General features: G+C 39.9%; 1 protein-coding gene across 1 annotated transcript in view; it reads left to right on the top strand.

Annotated features, from left to right (window-relative positions):
* Positions 1-10,614: 10,614 nt before the first annotated feature.
* LDAH (lipid droplet associated hydrolase) overlaps positions 10,615-21,187 on the top strand; it is a 115,446-nt gene continuing 104,873 nt past the window's right edge. The window contains exon 1 of the mRNA XM_050316435.1: positions 10,615-10,695. The gene's annotated coding sequence lies outside the window, so the exon portion shown is untranslated. The remainder of the gene's footprint in view (positions 10,696-21,187) is intronic.

Raw genomic sequence — 21,187 nt, 5'->3', positions numbered from 1 at the left:
TGATTTTGGTGAAATGCTTCAGAATTTCTAAGCAAGAATAGTGACATGATGATTGCACTGTACCATTAGAATATTGCAATTTCATGCAAAAGAGGGCTTGTGCATCTCAGTCATTATATTAAATTGGCACATTTTCCTTTAGATTGATTTAACTGCTTTTTAAAAATTTATTAACTTTCTTATAGCACATCAACTTATCCCAGAAAAGGCATGTTCATTTGGAAGCATCAAATTTATTTGGAAAAACTGCTTTCACATTTTAAGAAAAGATTTCATTTTTCTTATTTAGAGAAATTTTCTTATTTTAGAGAAATACATTGCAATAAGAAGAGAACTGGAATTTTTCTTCACATGTGAGTGTCTGGCCATGTTTTAAGTTTTCAAAGCAGAAAAGCTCTAATTAAGAAACAACTGTGCACTTATAAGTGACAGATAAAAGTTTACAAGAAAACTGAAAAGGCAGCCCATTGGGTTTCTTGGATGTTTCTTAGCACATTTTTTTTAGGATTTTTTATTTTGGAAGTTCATCACTTAATCGTTTTTTTCATTGTACACACTTTAAAGAAAATCATCATGATTTTTAACAGTCTATTTATTGTGCTACACATCACAATTAATAATTTAGAAAAATTAAGTTTCTCTAGAACACATTATCAAAGAACACATATAACTCTTATTTACCAGAAGGATTTTTTTCTCCCACAAAATCCACTGATGCACATCCAAGAAACCCCTGGATAGAGTCTGCTGAAGATCTTTTTCACTTCATGTATAAGACTATTCAATTCAAATAATGTGTGCAACGCTGAACCTAAAAGAAATTAATGCCAGAAACAACAACTGCACTATATCAAGCCCAGGAAAAAGTAATGGGACTAGAAAGGGAGATTTTCCAAAAATCAGAGTTTTTATTTCATCTGTAATATCGTTGATAAATGGAAACGCTACCATGCAAAATCCCAGCACTTTTTTGGCCGGAAAGGCCCTCATGCTAATATAATGAGTCTGGATTACAGAGGTTTGCCAAGCTTAGATCATGTATAGATTAATAATGATGTCTTTAATGTCTTAATGATCTCTTAATGAAATACATTTATAATGCTACAATTTGGTGAGGACTCACTAACATTTTTCATATCAGAACACAATGTTCAAAGCTAGGTTCTTAATAATAATTAACACATGTATTGTACTTTTTCTCTTCAAAGTGCTCTAGGAATATTAGTAATTAGTTAAAAACCCGTGTGCTGGGTGTACGCTATCTGTTTAGGCTCTAAGAGGCCCACAACAATCAAGCTGGAGCTAGCCAGGAAAGTCCAAGCAGAAAATAGTCATTTCTTCTGTGTTCTGAAGAATTTTAGATCAAGGCAGGAAAGATATGTCACAAGATAAATTAAATGCAGGTGGTGGCCACTTCATACAAATACTATTAGACAAATAATATAAACATAGACTACACTTTAAAAAAAAATGGTATCCAGAATATTAAAGCTTAATTAAATTTTTCTTAAAAGCAGTGGAAGAAAAGGCAACCTTTGAAACAGAAGACTCCCCCAAACCCATTTAAAAGCTTTTTCTGCTAATTTCTGTTCTGTTCCAAAGTGAGGATTTTAGCATAAGCAATCAGAGGCTTGTGGTACTGATTCAAAACCTGCGAATACTCAGTATCTGCCAGCTTTAACAAACCCCAGATAAACCCCACTCATTTGCTCCTGAGAGTGGTACCTGGCAGCACAGGGGTTAACTGAACAAAGAAGGGACTATGCTGGATAAGTTGCTGGGGTTCATCATCTGCCAGACAAGTACAGATAGAAAAAGAAATCAGAGAGAGTTGTAGCCAAGTAAGACTCGGCCTGAGTACCCAGAGAACACGGTAGCTTGGGAACAGCGGTCTCTCTTCTCAGATTCACAATAACATGTCTTCCAAACCAGGGAAAACTTTATTCTGAGAAATCCTCCTCAGTGCTAGCAGAAAGCAATTGTTTCATACCATTGTACTGCTTTGGATAGAAGAATTAACTAACTCGTGATAACGTGAATTCAGTTTTGGTTTATATCTGGGAATATTATAGAATTTTGATTTTCACAAATAACTCAAACACATCTTTGAAAACTCATGCAAGAGGCCAGCTCTATATAAAAATCTGTTTTTCTAGTCGGGCTAGATTTTAAAGTTGTTTCAGTACCTAGTGCAACTGATGTGTTTGTTTTCCAAGGAAAAACAACAGCAATTCTTACATTCACAGGCATATCGTGAAGATAAACATATAAAAGATTCATCAGTAACAGCATTCTGTGCTTAAAATAAATCTGTAGCTAGACTTAGCAGAAAATGTGAAAGATTTGATTGTCTTCTTATGGTCTCAGTTTCAAGGGAGAAAAAAATTCTAAATGTTTATATTCAGTTGAACTTGAATTTCAGCAGCCAAAAAAAGTGCTAATTTTGTAAATTCTAATTTTCTTTGACATTTTTTAGCAAGGTAATGTTTAAAATAGAGACACTGCAATGTTATTAATATGAAACCCTATGAAAAAATCTAATATTAAACCCAGTATGTTTTAGCAAATCATACATTTTTTTACTATTTTATTTGAGAAAGGAAGAATTTGTTGATCAAAAAATTCACATGAGATATTAAAATAATAAAGAACTGGTTGTAACAAACACCTTTAGTAAAGGGCAGAAGCTGAAAATCTGATTATTTACCCATTGCACTCACTTGGATTTCTTCCAGCCATATACTGGAATCTCACTTTATCTTATGTTAATTTTTTGGCAAATGGCAGTGTGATGCTTGTGAGGTCTTCAGAAATATGACCTAGAAAAAGCTGATAACAAATTCTTGAACACCCTTGTTCTATTTAAATTATACAGACAGCACAAGAGAAATAGAAAGGGAGGCAGAAGGTTCAAAAACGCTGAGCTCAAGATGCTGACTTCTGAGTCTGAAGAAAGAACTGACCAATTTCTATTCTTTTTCTTGGAAGCTGCAGCGAGGCCAAGTTTCATGAAGCAAGCCTTGCCCTACCATAGCCACCTCCCTCCTGCCTGCTGAAGAGTCAGTCTCCCCAGTAAGGCAAGCAATTCCAATAGACCTCTGAAATCTAAGGCAGGAAATTCCTTTCAGCACAGCTTTCAGCAATGAAACGGACTGTCAAAACACCTTCCCAAAGGATTACAGGGCTCCTGCCCAGGAATTAGTGGAGAAAGTTCGGCACTTACATGAGTACAATGCCCCCAGCTCCAGTTCATGTGTAACAAGAGCAGCTTTAATGCACATTTATGCTGAGGCTAGTTAACACTTTCAAACTCAGTGCAAGAATGCCACTTCTGCAACAAAGGCTGTTTACATTCTAAAAATACATCAAATGTAAGAAAATGCTGCTTCTTCTCCAAAACACAGTCTAGTGCATGTCCTTCCCAGCTTACAAATGGAATTGTTTTCTTAAGTAAATACACAATATTTTTTTTTCTTACCCATGTCTTGCGTGTCTTATTAAAGACCTTTTTATAGTCTTCCTAAGGATCCCAGCCCAAGGCATATGCAATCATATTCCACACGTACAGCTGTCAGTGTGCATATATGTTTCTTTTGCCCTCTTTCAGACATAGTAACTCAATGAATTTATTGGCAAATTTGAAAATGTTGTTAATTTTAGAGGTTTTTAAATTCAATTGTTAAGGTGGTGCTGGAATTCACTCAAGGATGGCTGAGTGCCGGGACAGGATTCAGTTGCAGAAACATGCAGGAAAGGTCCTAGCCAAGATGTCCTAGTGTGTGTTGATGTGTCCTGAGATGTTTGGACACCATCTGCCAGACCAGAAAGTGCCTAATAGGTCCTTTCTCATCTGTGCCAGACCCTTGCAGATGTCTTAGGGGCACAAGAACATCTCAAATAGCTCTGGATTGCTACGTTTAGACACCTGAATCCAGTTTCCAATGACCTTGCAAATAGAGTGAACAGCATAACTGGTCACAATAGCAAAATAACTGAGAGCTCAGTAGCTGTGGTAACTAACCTAGTAGCCTAACCCAACCTCTGTGCTATTCAAAAATATTGTACTGAAAATAGCAACTACTTGAAATGTAACCCCCCCAAAAAAGCACAAACCAAAAAAAAAACCCCAGAAACCAAAACAACAGGTTCCCCATGACTATGAAGGAAAATACCATAGAACATTACAGAGTATTGCTGAAATGGAATTGTCTGGTTTTACTATTTGCATATACCTTGCAACTTAACAGGAGTTTGTTGTCAATAACAGAAACACTGAATCATAGAGCAGTTTGATTGGAAGGGACTTTTAAAGGTCATCCCATGCAACTCCCATGCAATCAGCAGGGACATCTTCAACTAGATCAGTTTACTCAGAGCCCTATTCAACTTGACCTGAAATGTTTCCAGGGATGGGACATCCACTACCTCTTTGGGCAACCTGTTGCAGTGTTTTACCAATCCCATTTACACTTTAAATGTAATCTACCCTCTTTTTTTGTCATGTGCCAGCAACCCACAGACTAACATTTGTATCATTGCCATATTTTTGTATTTTTAAATAGGTAAGTATGGCAATGCAACAAAGAAAGACCACTTCCTCCCCTCCCTTTCTCCAAATTACAGAGTAACTGCACCTGCCTTGGATGTGAATGATAAAAACAGAAACTGGAGGGATGTGTCTGTCTACAAGCCAGAAGGAAAGTCTACCATCTTTTAGAAACTTGCAGGGAAAAAATAGAGTAATATTACAGAAATGGAGACTCTGCAAAGTCTGTGCCCAAGGAGCATTCTGGAGGGAGGCATACAGGAAAAGCTTCTCCACCATTGCTAACTGATGGAAAATAGAAATTAGCCAGAATGAGCTTCCCTTCTTCTGTACAGGGGAAAAAAAAATGTCCTGTGAAGTCAGAAACACAAGTAAAATGAAAAGGCAGAAGAATTAATCAGAGAATAATGGATGAGCCATCCTAGGCACTTTCACGCAAAGTCTGAGGAAAATCTGATGTGCTGCAAACTGGGAAACTGCCAGAAACCATGGTAAAATATCAGCAACTGCTGGGTTCAAAGGCCAGTGATCAGTGGCACCAAGTTCAGTTGAAGGTGACTCAGTAACAGTGCACTCAGGGGTTGATACTGAGACCAGTACAGTTCAATCACTGCATTCATGACTGGGACAACAGGGCAGACCCTCAGCAAAACTGGGACGAGTGGGGTGGAGGTGCTGCTATTCAAAGGAACCCTGATGGGTTGCAGAGGTGGGCACAGAGGAACATCACACAGTTCCACAAGGAAAAATATGAATCACTGCACCAGAAAAAGACCTAATCCCACATGCCCGGGTATGCTGGGGACCAACCTGCTCTGGAAAGTAGCTGTGAAGAGAAGGACCTGGGGGTCCTGTTACTGTAAGCCAGCAATGAGGCCTTGCAACAAAGGAAGGCCAACAGTATCCCAGGGCAGTGCTAGGAAAAGCATTGCCAGGAGGCTGACAGCAGTGATCCCTGTCTTCAACACAGCAGTGGTGAGGCCACATCTGGAATGCCATGTCCAGTGATGGGTTCCCAGTGCAAGAGAGACTTGGACTTACATGGGCAAGTCTAGCAATGGGCCACAAAGATGACTGAGGGATAGATGACAGGGAAGGCTGGGAGAGCTGGGACTGCTTAATCTGAAGAAATCTCAGGGAGGTCCTATCAATGGATGTAACTCTCTGACGTAGGGCACTAAAGAAGCTGGAGCCAGGGACATGATTAGAGGAAGTGGGCACAACCAGAAATACAGGAAATAAAATAAAAAATTAAAATATCCCAAACCAGCCTTTTTACAGTGAGACTGGTTGAACTCTGGAAAAGGTTGCCTGGAAAACCTGTGGAGTCTCTGCTCCTGGAGAGATTCAAACCCAGCTGCTCACAAAGCCCTGAGCAACCTGCTGCAGCTGATCCTGCTTTGAGCAGGGGAATCAATCTAGACCATCTTCAGAGTTCCTTCAAATGTCATCCTTCTGTGAGTCTGTGAATCTGTAAGTGTAGTTTAAAAGTGCAGATGAAAAGTAGAAAAATAAGCATTTTGTTCTGTCTGTCCTATGCTTTACTTGTAGAGTAAAATTATATCTGTGTACCTACACTTGTCCGTGTACTCTGTTCCCCATTTGTGCTACACTCAGGAGCAGACAGGTTGACCTCTCTTTCTTTTGATGTCTAAACTTTATGTTTGTTTTGGAACTACATCTCTTTCCAAAATTACACAAGCAAATAGAAAATCAAGGTCACCTACTCTGCCCTAAAAAGTACTGCACAGTACAGTATAATGGTAGCAGGGAAGGGAGAACAAGGGTTTAAAAATGTTAAAACTTTTTTTCATGTAACACTGACATACATTAAGTGAAAGTTGTAAGACATCACTAAATTAAAAGTCAGTCACAGATTTTATTTCAACAACAACAGAGTTTTAGAACATAAAGAATATTGTGCTATTATCAAAGATACAGTCAGAATATACATGACTTTTTAGGGGATTTAATGCAGCCAAACTTATGCAAAACCTGTTGTAAAGAAGAATAATTTAATATCTTTAAAATGGCTGAAAAAGAAATAATTTTAATTTACTATCTGCATAGGGACTAAAACACAAACAGTACCACAACAGGTTTTTGCTGCATATTGACCTCAAGGGCAAAGTACTTGGTCCCATCAATAACAGGAATGAAAAAGTGTAGAAAGGTGTCTGGAATGTTCAGCACTTTCCAGTGGTTTGTATTTCATTGTCTCTCTCTAACTCTGCATATGGGCCTATGACTGCTTCAAGAGAGATCACATATGAGTAATCATAAATAGCAGTTCAGAATAAAATACACTATTCTGCGAAGGCTAAGCAAAAATGGGATCCATGGGATTCAGGCAATAGTTAGGGCTAGAGCTGACTATTTACAAGAGACTAAATTCTGTACCTGAGCTGAAGCCCTGCGCTCTCTGAAACACCAGAAAATCTCTGGCCAAACACTGGTGTGACTCATGACTTAACAGTTCTCATGGTCAGTTTTAGATAGCAACAGGGGAAGGCCAGGAGAAAAAGAAACAACAAATTATTCAACTACTTCTCAAATGTACTTATAAATGGAATTTACTTTCATGAAATTCGATGTTTTATTTCATATTACAGTTTGCAGCTATTAAATATGAGGCAGTTGCCGTGTGAGTTGTTCCAGTACACACAGCTGCATTAACAGCTAACTACAAATACATTTTACACTAGTGGGTACTTTCAAGTACCAAATGCCTCTTCAGGAAGTTTTGCCAGCAACTTTTTTTCATGTATTTACGCAGTTTCAGCGAACTCTGTATATATATGCACTTTTTTATGTCTCTGCTGCTTGAAAGCTAATTTCCACTCATCTGTGGGGCAACACTAACAAAGACACATCCATCTGTTCCTCGACAGGATTTGCTATCCTGTAACTGGTGACATGTAAAGGGCATTTAATATTTTGATTGGACGTTAATCGTGCTTTCTTTGGATTAAGTATTTTAAACTGAAGTATGAAAAGAGTCTTAAATATATAGGTCATAGCAATTATTGTATTATTTGCATTACTAAACAAGTCCACAGCAGATGGCCTCCAAGGCCCTGGCCAGAAGAACCTATCTCCTGCAGATTTATTTGGTGCTTGGAGATACTACCAACTAAACTTCTCAAAGCTGCTTGAATGCCATTGTGCCTCTCATTTGATGCCAGCAAAAATATTCCAGGCTTGTTTGTTTCAACACCAATACTCCTCAAGGCCTGGTACCTGGCTATATAAAATGTTCCTAGTTGGCCCTTGTCAGAGGCCCTGACTCTGCAGTTAAATGAAACAGCACCAGGGACCCTTAATCAGCCAAGTGGCCATGGCCAGGCCACATCTACACTTGTTAGTACTTGGCCCCGATTTTCTTTTGGACACGGGCAGTACCACTGTGGCCATTAGACAAAATTGTTATATTGTGTAGAGTTTTTTTCATTTATAAGTGCCTGAAGAACGTAAAGACTATTGCAAAATCCATTGTGATTTCTCCATTTAACAAAACCTAGATTGAATGCAGTGTGAGAGTATGTGATGGGTGAGAGTGCAAGCACTGCTAGGACAGCTCTGAAGGACACTCGCTGGTCCTGTTTTATGCAGCAGTAAAAACATAACCAGGGAAGTAATGCAAAATACTCATAAAAATCTGATCTTATAAAGCACTACCCCAAGCTGTCCTAACACAAATTCTACTTTTTCCCTATCCTTTAATTAAAATAGCACTTAAGTGCACTTATTCTATTCCACCCTGACACAGCAAAATTTTTATGCGTGTGAGCCACCTTAAGCTCACTGTTTTCTAGGGTGCAGTTTGTTCAAGCAAAGACTGTGCATGTCCAGAAACTCTGCGACCAGTGCTCTATGTTAGACCATTCCCATGCTCAAAGTGTTGTGCTTGTTGTACTATGACTTGATATTCTTAAAAAAAAAAATCACGAGAGCAAGACTATATATATGATACTTAAAATATACAATCTCCAATCAATTTCCATTTCCAAAAGATTGCAGTTGGCTTTTTTAGTCTTACAATAGAAGAATACATACTAAAATACTGTTGCTGCCATTTATGTCAGGAACATACTCAAAGGCATATCACAATGTCCACATGTACCCACACAAAAGGGCACAATGAGACAAACAACACTATGTCAAGTTAATTTTTTTCCACAGAGATGTGGAACAATGACCTTTTCCTACTTAAGTTTCCTTTTGCCCACAGACCAGGGTAAAGTGATTCTTCTACAAAGTAAAAAAGAATATTTTTTGTGACTTCACTATGGGAACTTATTAACTTCATATAAAATTAAATACACACAGTCACTATCTTAATTTCACACATGAGCTTATCTGCTGCTGATAATCAAATGTCATAAAGAGTTTAATAAAATGTTGTAGTCTGATCAACAGTGGCTCAAGCACCTAGATGTTTCTTCGATATATTAAGTTCTGGAATAACAAATGACCTGATGAATTTCATGTGAATGTTGTTGCAAACAGGAACATGGAAACTGTATTAGATCAAGTCAACAGTCCATTCTGTCCAGCAGCTGTGCTAATGAAAAGGCAAGCAAGTTAGGCTACTTCCCTGGTATAACCTCTAGAAGAATGACAGCTATCAGGGCTTCCTTTACCTTAAGAATACTAAGCAGTATTCTCATGTTTAATAATCCCTGATGTATTTCCTTCTCACAAATCTGCCTTATCTTTTTGCAAATTTCTGTGAAATTTTAGGAATCTGTGACATTTCCAATTAAGTTTAAGACTACATTAAAGAACTTTTTGTTTTCAAACTGCTGCCTATGAGCTTAATTTTTTTACCACAGGTTTTGCATTAGAAATTGCAATGAGGAATCACTATCCATTCAACTTGGTTTCACAAACTACTGTCATTATTTCCCCAAGCTCTTTCTCTCATCAGCTTGTCTTCCATTTTATTTAGTGCTCACTATGTGGAAGAATTTCACCTCTGTGAAAAACTTTGGTATACTTTCTAGATCTTTTGTAGTTTTATTGTACCCTTTCTGAGAGGTGAGAATTGCTAAACCTGAAGACTGCAGAAAAGCAGTGAGCACATCACCATCACACAGAGTGAGAATCATGGTGTTCATTTCCAAATAGGTACTAAGTCTTACTTGATTTTGACCACACAAGGCACCAACATTTCATAGAGCATCTGTTCTGACTCCAAGGCCTCAAAAGTGTGTCCAGCGAAGGGCAGCAAGGCTCATGGAAGGTCTACAAACCTGTTTCATGAGGAATGGCTGAAGGAGCTGGGTTTGTTTAGTCTCAAGGAGGTTTAGGGGGACATTATCGCTCTCTGCAACTACCTGACAGGTTGTAATGAGGTGAGAGTGGTCTCTCACTGAAGACAGTGAGAGAACAATAGGAAATGGCCTTTATTTGAGACAGGGGAGATTCAGATTTGATGTTAGAAAAAAAAAAATGTTCACTGGTAGTGTGGTCAGGCATTGGAACAGGTTGCCTAGGAAGGTGATGGAGTCACCACCCCTGGAGGTGTTTAAGAGCTATCTGTAGTTTAGTGGTTCAGGGGTTCCAGTGGCAGCGCTGGGATGACAGTTGGACTGTAGGATCTTGGAGGTCTCTCCCAACCTCGTTTGGTTGGGATCTCTCCATGATTCTGTGATTCTATCCTTCAAACACGCTGAGGGATGAACATGAATGGATGATGCCATTTCTTAGGAAGCCTGGCTTATTTTGCTCTTCCAAAAGTATCTTTTTCTTTTTCTTTTCTTTTTCTTAGCCAGAATTCCCAAAGAAACTGAGAGGTTTGGGCAAGCGTCAATGACAGGCTGAAGGACCCCCCCGCCCCTCCACCCCAAGACGAGCGTCCCGGGGGATCGTCGCTCGTGGTCCCGCCGCTCCCAAGCGGGTGACGGGTGACCGGCGACAGGTAACGCCAAGCTCGGGCAGGGAAAACCTCTCCCTTCCCTCACGGGGGTCGCACCCACCGCCCTCCGGGAGCAGCGGGAGGCGGGTCGGGCCCGCCCTCGGCGCTCCCGCGGCCCCGGCGGAAGGAGCGGCCCGGCCGCCCCCGCCCCTCCTCGCCGGCTGCTTCCGCCCGGCCTCGGCAGAGACAGCGCCGGCCGCCGCCGTGCCGGGAGCCGCGGACGGGGAAGGTACGTGTCTCAGGGCCCTGCCCCGCCGTCCCCTGCCCCTGTGCCGGCTCCCAGGGCCTCCCCGAGCCGGCGGCCGCTCACCCGCCCCCCGCCGCTGCGCGGGGCTGACCCGAGCCTCGCCCGGCAGGGAGGTGTCCCCATCCCTTCTGTGTCGGGTGTCAGGTCTGTAGAGCCCTGTGCCGCCAGATAACGCTGGCGATCTCCAGCCGTGCGGTTGAGGATGGAGTAGCACACCCCGTGCAGTAAGCAACGCTTCTACGTGCTCCCTTGGCTTGTTTTGTCATGGCTTGGGAGGAGACTTCAGGAAACGAGTCCTTAAGCGGTCTTTCCTTTTCCAGAAAATAACTGAGGTGATGCTGCTGTAGGGTTTTTTCCTGTATGTCAGCACGTGTTTCTGTGAAGCATCTCTCGGAGCCTGACTGGTGCTTGTTATCTAAGTGGCACGTTATAAAACAAGAAATGAAGGAAAAGGCTGTGACCTGAAGGGCCTGTAAGTAGGAAAAGAGGAAAATAAGGTTATAAATTTTTAGGAGTTAGAAGTGAGATGAGATTTTTTTTTAGGTGGAAAGAAGTGTCTTTCAGTAGAGGAGCTGTTGGTTTGGAAAAGCAGCGAGGCTGGCAGGCGCACACACCCTTCGGGAACCCTCTGTCTGTCAGGGTGGCTCTCGGGACTGGTCCCAGAGCATCACCAGCGTTAGCACCTGCCTTCAAGCCTGTGTTTATTACAGAAGAGAAGAAACGCCTGTGCCAGACAGGAGGTGAGCAGCAGGTTCAGGGAAGCAGTGTAAATGCTGGTATGGAAATGTGTGGTTAAAGAAATTAAGATAATAATCAAGCGCTGTTGAGGCGTCACAGTTGTTGGGGAGCTTTCTTACCGGTAGGTTTTTTGTTGTGTTGCAAAAATGATGAGACAGCTTCTTTTACTGCAACTGAAGCATAATGATAAAGTCTTATCATGAGAAGATTTCAATGGCTTGGATGATGCAGATGCTTATTTTTTAAGGTGTTGTATACTCCTGGCCCTCTGGGACTTTGTGATGTCCAGTTAAATGCAAGAGTCCATCTGCATGGGCCTGTGACAGAATCTGGATATGAACCTGTATTCTTTGTGTCTCAAGAGACTAGAAGCATTCAATTATTGATTGGTATTATTACAGTTACCTATTTTCTTGTGACACTTGCTTATATGATCTGCCATGAGGGAAATGGTCACACATTTACAGAACTGTGTAAGCAACAGCACTGAGAATATTTTCCATCATGGAATTACTACAAGGATTGTATAAAAGCAATCAAAGTCAGGGATTTTTTTCGAGAGTCTTTGACAGTATCCTAAGCAGATGCCTGTGAAAAAGGCAAACATACTTTACCTAGTTCCACTCTGTAAGTATTCACTCAACTTTCAACAAACTGCAGCCCAGGAACTTTCTGGAACAGATGTGTTGAGGTCTTAAAGATCCACAGTGGATCTATCCATCAACTCATCCTTGTCTTTGACCCATGTGGAACTCCTAGTTTTCCCAACATCCAGCCTCAAGTAGTTCTGTGGGTCAAATATCCACTAACTCAGGAGGTACTTCCGTTGGTTTTCAGTATGGTTTCTGCTACTTCTATTTAGTATTTCCTACTTTTTAAATTAGAGTAGATACTGATCCATGATTACCTATTTATCTGTGTCATTTGATTCACCAAGGCAATTACAATAAATTGTGTATGGGTAATGGTAAAACAAAATTACCAATATGACTGCCAAGACAAAGAATTTACCAGTAAATTTGACAAGATTTACTCTAATGCTTCCTAATTGCACTCTTCTCACTATTTGGTTGTTTGTGGGGTTTTTGTTTATTTGTTTTTTTATTGATAGCTTTGATTTCTTTAAAATGACACTTTTTTCTGTTATTCTGATTTATTATAATTAAGGCACCTTTTCTGGGAAAAGGGATGATCCCCATTTTGGATAATGTATAAGTTATTTTTACCAAATATTAGAAGCAGAATTTCAGGGTTTCAGCTGTGCATGCATTTGTACAGAAAACACGTTTACAGGATATGGAAGACAGATAGTTTTCACATATTTAAATCAGGCATGCTCCTGATAGCAATATAAGTATGTTTTTTTCTGCTCTTGACAAACTACTGTGTAACACTGTGCATTTTCAGTGAAATGTTTGACAGAATTGGATTCCTGCTTACACTTTGAATAATGACATTTAGATGTCTGGTAAGGTTTGTGAACAGGTTATACTAGAAGAAGTAAATTATTGTGATGAAAGAATATTCATAGTAGGAAAAAAAAGGTGTAATATGAAAGGTCGGAGCTTAATGAAGAATTAAGCTCGAAACAAATCTGACTTTCCACATGAATACCAGCCTGAGTACCTAGTCGGTAGTGAAATGAATGAGAGAACTGTTTGTTTATCTAGCTGGGATTGCACAGCCACCCACACAGCTCTGCACTGTGTGGTAAGTGCCCTGTTGCCATATGTTAGGTAATCCTGATGTGCCAGAACAACTCTAATCAGAAATGATATAACTTCAAGTTTGTCAGGGTTTCTTTCATCAGTATCCTTCTTTCTTTCCTCAGTGTCCTTGCTTCCTCATTCCTCAGTAACCATGGTGTTCATTTGGTTCTTTCCTTTTTCCATCTCATCTCCTGCTTCTGTTTAGATCCCATTCCCACTGTCTTTTGTTTTGACCGATTCTTTACTCAACTATTATTTTGTTTTAAAGGAATACTTTAGTGATACAAACTTCCTGTGGAAGTCTGACTCCTCAAATTTTACCTCTCAAAATAACTGGATTCTTATTTGCACCTGTGATGAGCAGAGGCTTTGTTCATGTATGTACTCATATGTAGTCATGTGTTGTCAGGCTTCATCTTGATGGGAGGAGCTGGGCCCTTGTGCAAAATGCTGTAATGAGAGTTATTACCAGGGTTACTGGTGTTGTGAGGAGCACACTGCAGTGTTCCCAGAATGGCTTGGATCCTCTTCTGACCAGAACTGTAGGTCTGTATGTCAGAGCACTGGCATGTGCAGGCCTTCCTGCAGCACTGGTTCTGAGACAAACCTTTTGGCTGCACACCACTGTGTCCAGCCTGACTGTTCAACTCCCTGTCCTGTCCCTCTGATCAACAGAAGGAGGAACATCCCAGGTGCTTCTTAGTGGGAACGACTTAGACTCCAGGCCTCATATTAGTAGTACAGACAGTCACATTGCTGTAGTGACTCAGAAAGGGATCTGATGCTACCTGTTTTTATTTATGTCTCCTGTTATCAGTTCTCCTGTTGTATTTCCTTTGTCCTTTCCACAGAGCTGCATACAGTTTGTTTCCATGTCTCTGCTCACAGTGCCTTCCTGACATGTTTAGGTGGGCAAATTAATATCAGAATGTACAGCTGCTGCAGTAAACCTAAGGAGGAGGTGGTAACACTGGTTGAGAGGTTACTGGAGAATCCTGTTGTGACTAGTAAGTTGGTCTACTGTGAGTAGTTAGGATTTTGACTAATTCTTTTTTGTCCTTGTTGGAAAGCAGGAAAATAGGCAACAGCTGGAGAGCTAAGTTGAAGGTGGGATAAACAGTTGATGTAAGAACACATGAAAATATAAAATTATTGAAATAATAAAATGAGAAGAAAAAAGTGATTTGAATTTGAAGCATGTTTTAGGTTAAAGGAGAATAACATGGAAAAATGGAAGAAACAAAAAAATAAGAATTCTATAGAGAGATTTATACTGAACAGTACAGGAGAGGATGGGGGAAGTCAAATCAAGGGCAGCGTGATGCTAATTATATGAGTGTATGTTTTTTGATTTATTTTTTTATTTGATTCCTGCCTCTTATTAGTATTCATTATGCTCTTTGAACTTTGCATTACTTAACAAGAAAAAAAGAGTGCTCTCCATGGAACAGTGAATCTTATTTTGATAGGAGGTAGAAAGAGTTATTGAATATAAAATGAAATAGCAATTGCTTTTTACTGCTTTTGCCTGTTATTATTGCTGCTGAAAGATGGAAGTTTCTTCAAGTTTCTTCAGCTTCTGGGTGCTGTGGTTTAAGTACCATTACCTGAAATTATTGCATTTTTGTTTTTCTTTAATGTTGTCCAGATTACCTGCATGACTTAAACAGCCATCCGACAGAAATGTGGTCTTGTAGTTTTTTTGAAGTAGGAGAAAACATGAAAGTATAGAACATATGGTTGCAAAGACAAATAATTTTTTGCCTTTTTTTTCCTTTTGAAAAGTCGCAAAATTCTCATTTTCCCTGGAGATAGTAGGAACCAAATGGCAAAGAAGCATCATCTTTGTTTAGTGAGCAAGGGTTTTATCCAAACCCTTAGACCACAACAAACCTATTTGCATGTGTGTGTTCCTCTCTCTCAATACTATTTTCAATTTCTTCTTGTATGTGTGTCTTTGATTGCCTGTTCCTTCACTTTTTTTGCAGTATATTTTGATATTTCTCTGTCTCCCTTGAAGCAAAAAGGCCATGTCTTCTCTCCCATAGTTCACATAACTTTTGAATGTGCTCTGTTTTGGGAGTTGATATGTGCTGAAGTTTGAAGGCCACTAATATTACTTTTCTCTATATCGAAACTTAAGCATGATGGATTCTTGTTTGAAAAGTATTACATTCACAGCTCTAACTTCAGCCAGATTTTAACCCAATCTGTAATCATGGTGTTACATTTCAGTTTTGCCCAGTGGCTCCCAAAGTACTGATGTTCAACATAAATAAACAAATTGCATACTTTGCAAACTTTACTGCATTTGTGATAATTTTGTCGTGCTAACTGAGTTGGATTTCCAAACTGATTTATCTGCCTTTGACTTTCTAATGTAGCAGGCAGCTGGGAAAGTTTATTTACAAGATTCTCTTGACAGGAGTCTGCTGTGCCTTTGAAATTTGTTGGTCAGAAGAGACCTGGCATAGTTTTTTTCCCCTGGAAACTTTTCTTAGCACGTAGACATTGTACTTCAGCAGCAGCTTTTTGTGTTCTTTCACATAGATAGTCTGTCTTTATTTGACCAAGGTTTTACTAGCATCGCAGTTTAATCTCAGAATATAAAGTATTTTTATTATACTCACATGTTATTCATGCCCACAACCTTCTGTTTATCCCTCTGTGAAGTTTCAGCTTTAAAATCCCCAAGTTTTTTCTCTGGGTCCAGTACTTTAAAGCAGTATTTGGAGGGAAAGCTGTCTTTGAAAGTTACTTAATTTCTCCAGTAGATCTCAATAGTATGTGCAAATGAACCAAGTTTTTTTCCTTTGGGACTAAAAAGTTTCCCAAAATCCCACCTTCTGTTCTGGAAAATACCTCATATTACACCAAATTAAACCATCCTATTTGCTTTCATGCAAATGAAACTGTCATTACTTCCTTGATTTAATTTTTTTCTTTAAGCAACAACTTTCATGCTCATTTCTTTTTTAGGTCATGGACATTCTTAGCTTTATCATCAGGCCTGCATATTGACTGGGACATTGGGAATTTTCTGGGAGCATAGCTATCGCCTTCTTGTAATCCATGGAGTTCCCACCAGCCTAGTTATGCTTATGAGGTTACTTTAAGGAAAAAACAAACCAGAAAAACTTGAACTCTTTTAGGGTCATTTTCATGTTGGTGTAGCTCTGAACAGTTCACAACCAGTTTGTGATGCTTTAGCTCTTTTGAAAAAGTGAAAGTGACCACCTGGGTATGATTCAGGACCTCATATGTAGGACCTCTTCCACTGTAGGCTGAAATGTGTTTAATAAAACATATTCCACTTTTAGAATGTCATGTGTTTGTTCTTTTGGATACATTTATAGTTGCTGGTGTTGTATGAAGCCTCAGGGACCCTCAGCCATACCAGGGTGACTTCTCAGGGTTTGCTTATGTTTGCTGTGCCTCCAGTGCTCTGTGTTTCTAACTGAGTGTTAAATTGCAATGGCAAAGAGAGGAGCTTTGATCTACCTGATAAAAAAGGGCATTGACTGTGCTCTTTGAGCACTGGATAAGCATAACTGGTGTTTTGGGACCTTTGCTAAACTGAGGTCCGTGATTACCAAAGGAGAAAGAGAGACCAGATATCAAACTTAGTGCCTTGTTGCCAGGACTGCAGTGAAACGTCAGATTTTGTTGACTGTTGAGTGCTGTAGACCAACAGTTGATGCTTTGACTGCTTTCATAGAGGTTGCCATTGTGTCTGATCCCCGTGCATCTTGAGAGTAGTGTGGATAATGAGACCAAGAGTGCTGTAATACTTCTATTATGATAATTTACAAGAGCTCCATTTTTTTTTTTAGTCATTAGTACATGCTGAACTTCTTGAATCCAAAACTGTCAGTGAGATATAAATATTGGTTTAAAGTTATGGTGTACCTTCCTAATCCATTACCCCAGGGTTTTGATTACCCTCTCTGTTGAATAATTTTGTACCAGAGCAATGTAGATGTGATTAATTGTCTAATCTGAACATATTTTCTGATTTCATGATTCCTTACCTCCCAAAACCCCTTTCAAATTGTTCATATCAGAGCAAAGCACTTTACTGGAATAAAGTTGGTGGGGAATCCATCTGTTCTTGATTTGAACCCACAAATGGGCCTTTCCAAGTTAACAGTTTTTTGATTTGTGAGTCCTATGGTGCTTTGCTGAAAAGCTGTCTCCATAAGTGGTTTCATAATGTTTGGCACTAGCAAGGGACCACTTGTCCTGTACAAAATTGATACCCAGAAATCATTTTGCCTGCTCCCCTTCCACAAGGACAGTACTCACTTTCTTGATCATTGCTACAAGGTTGTTAGTGGTAATAAAATCCAAATTTTGTGATGATACAAAGATTTTGTGGGTAGGTGCAGTTCTTAAAACTAGGTTTCTCTCTCCTTAGGTCTGTGCAGAGTCCCCTGTATCTTGTCTCTGAATAAGATTCAGAAATGAAAACTGATTCCCATTTTCGTTCTACACTTCAGCTTTTTATCACTACAGCCCAAAGTTCGAGTAAGCTGTACCCTTTTCCACATTTCACTGATATTTTTGCACAGTCATCAGTGAAATTCCCTCAGCTGTTGTACTGCTTGAGGGAGGGGCATGTGGATAATGATACAGGAACAAAACATTGAAAACATCAGATTGCTAGGTCATTGAGTGGTCCCTAAAAACAAGGCTGTCTATTTCCCTTGTTCTAGAGAAAAGCAGCCTGCTGCTGCCCCATGTAGAGATGTTTGAGGTTTATTGGGTTATATTGTATAACTACATTGTTTCATTTGAGGTGTTAACTTTTAGCTTTGCTCATTTTTACAAATAACACCTGACATAATTCAGAGCTTGTGCAAAAGGAATTAGTATATGACTTTGACAGAGAATTGTGCTGGAAAGTACAATGAAGAAATGTTTCATTTTTATGTGCTACTGGCTGCTGCTGCTGCTTTACTTATACAGAATTGGTCAAGATTTGTGACTAGTGTCACAGCAGCTTGCAAAGTCTTTGGCCCGTGTTTGTTGTTTTCCCTTAGACAATCTGGCATCCATTGTTTGTAGTTTGTCCAAATAAATCCTTTATGAGAGCTAGGCATCCTGTGTCGTGCTGTCCCTGGTCTGACACATTGTGTTCTCCCTCCGCTTCCCTTGTTCCTCTTTGCAGATTTTTTTACCAGGTCGGTCAGTCTGTCCCTTCTGTTTCTAGGTCTCAGCTATGGGCATCTAAGTTCCAATCTGCAAATCAAGGAGCTTACCTTGGGTCTGGAGGGTTCTCCTCTGGGGATATTGTTGCAGAAATTGTCAGAGCCTTAGCAAAGCAGGCAGCTGAAGGAATCTCACTATCTTTCCAGTTATTCTTTTGCATTGTGATGTTGAATTCAATCATGTAAGATCATCTATTAGGTCAGCCTTTCTTTTTTTATTTAAGTGGTGCAGCTAATCCACAGAGTACATCTACTTCAGTTTCCTATGTTTTTGGAGGACTGGGCTAGTTTAGATTCCTTTTCTCTGTCGTATATATTTAGTTATTGTCATGTACTGTATACATGAAACTCTGCATTTGCTCAGGTACTAGAAGAATTGGCTGAGATCCCAGTTGTATCTCATATGCTGTATTCTTTCTGATGTTTTAGGGCCGTAATCAACACTGTTGATTTCTAGAAAACTCTGGAGAAAATTTAGTCTATCCTTCAGATGAAAATTACTATTTTGTCCAGCTGAGTCTTAACAACCTCCAACAAGAGAGGTTCTGCCACCTTCCTAGTAATCTTCCCTCCTTAGCAACTCTTTTTTTTTTTGTGGTGCCTTAAACCGTCAAGACACAACTTGTGGCTGTTGCCTCTTGTTTTACCATCTGCCATTGCAAGGCAAAGTTGGGCTATGCTGCTTTTGCAGGTCTCTTTCAAATGGCTCTATGTTGCTATTTGATTAGAGCTTGGCAGACTGAAAAAGCACAATTCATAAAGCTTTTCCTTAAACCTCTGGCCTGGAAATTTACGTGACACTCTGAAGTCTCCCTTAACTGTTGTCTTAACCTGGTGGGGTGAACACGGGTGGGCTCAGTGTTGCAGGTATGTCCTAATTACCTGTTGAATAGAAGGGAAGAGTAAATTCCATGCAACTACTGGCCTTGCTTTTGAAATTTCAGTCTGATACATAGTTTGCCTTGCTGTGTTCAGAGTGCATTGCTGCCTTTGTTTGTCATCCATCATGACAAACATCTTTCCCAGCAGGGATGTTGCTCAGCCAGTTACTTCTGAGTTGGTTCTGAAGCACGGCTGCTCCAGGGGCGGATCTGTGCTCTCTGCTGTTGAGCTTCATAAGGGATCTGTTAGCCCAGTCCTTAAAGTTCTCAAGAAAAAAAACCTCTGAACTGAAGCTCTACTCCAGCTGTCTCCACCCTTCCAGATGATTTAGCATTGTTTGCTTTTTACGTCTCTCCATCCAGGTTCCTGATGAAAATGTTGGGCTTTGTAGGCTCCAGTATTGACTAAAGATTACTTGATATTCAGCTGACAACCAGTATCAGGCTGTCTTTTAAGCTTATTCAGTTCGTTTTCAAATTATGCAAGTCAGTTTTTTGAGCCTGTATTTCCTAGGCCTAGAAAGGAGAATACAGTGGGAGACAGTGCCAAAATTCTTAATAAGACAATGTGCATTACATCTCCATACTTTCTTTCATTGTTGTAGCCAGGTATTTTATCACTGAAGGCAATTGCCTTGCTTGAGCACGATTTGCCATTTGCAAATTGGTCTCTTATTCAAGATTAACCTCTTTCTCTTTATATGATTAGAAGAACATATAGAATAAATACTCCTGTGATTTTTCTGTGGACTCAGTTGAGCCAGATCAGCCTACAGTGCCCTGGGTGCTCCTTCTTACTTTTTTTTGATGGAAAATGACTATAATTTTAGATACTTTTTTCCCCTGGCTTTTTTTTTTTTTCCTAACCATGAAGATCTCCCCATGATTTACAGTGATTTTTTGATAAGCAGCAGCCTTGAAATTGCATCAACCAATTATTTTGGCAATTTAAGGTGAATCTAAATTCAGTCTCAGGAATTTACTTCTGTAAATTCCAACTTCTGTAGGTTATCCCTAGGTTGTAGTCCAACTTCTTTCTCAAAAAGGGCAAAGTAGATCAGGTTGCTGAAGGCATTTTCCAGTTGGAGATTCCCCAGCCTCTCTATGCAACTTCTTTCATTATTTAATAATGCTCATTGTGCATGTGGGGAAGCCTTTGTAATTGGAATTACTTTCATTGCAAGTTTTGACTGTTTTTCCTTGTCCTTTGGATGTACATCACATGCTTCAGGTCCATATAATCTAATTGACTCTCTCCAGTATATTGATGTCGTGCTTGTATGAGGAGTCCAAAACTGGACACAGTACTCCAGATGCAGTCTTTCCAATGCCAAGCAGGAGAAGATAATCACATCCCAAAACTTGCTGGCTACTCCTTTTTGTGCAATCTTGTATACACTTTGGCTGGATGGTTGCAAGGGCTCACTACTGACTCGTTTTCAGCTTTTTAGGAAAGCTGTGTTTTTAGGAAAGCTGCTTCTTAGCCTTTGAGCCCCCAGCCCATGTTGCTACATGGGGTTACTGAGCTCTGGGTGCAAGAACTTTCCATTTGCCCTGGGCTTTCATGTAGTTCCCATTTTTCCCACCTGCAAAGGTCCATTTGGATAGCAGCCCTACCCTCCAGTGTTTCAGTTGGTGTGTCTTCCTCCCTTGATATTATTCACAAACCTGTTGAGAGTGCCTCCTGTCCCATTGTGTGAGTCTTAATGAAGACACTGAACATTGTTGCCCTACACTGATCCTTGAAAGACATTGCTGGTAAGTTAATGGCTGTTTCATGTGCTTGAGTACAACTTTGGGGGTGATTTTGTTTGATAACTTTCTGTGAACTGAGGCTGACTGGCCCAGAACTCCCTGCACATTCCAACATAGGCATGGTGGTTGCCTTTTTGCAGTTTTCAGACACGTCTCACAATCATAGAATCAGTAAGGTTGG

The sequence above is a fragment of the Myiozetetes cayanensis genome, unplaced genomic scaffold (assembly GCF_022539395.1).
Source record: "Myiozetetes cayanensis isolate MyiCay16 unplaced genomic scaffold, myiCay2020 scf2-11, whole genome shotgun sequence".
NCBI classification, from domain to species: Eukaryota; Metazoa; Chordata; class Aves; order Passeriformes; family Tyrannidae; genus Myiozetetes; species Myiozetetes cayanensis.
Note: the sequence above shows the minus strand (reverse complement) of the source record. Positions and strands in the feature narration are given on the sequence as shown.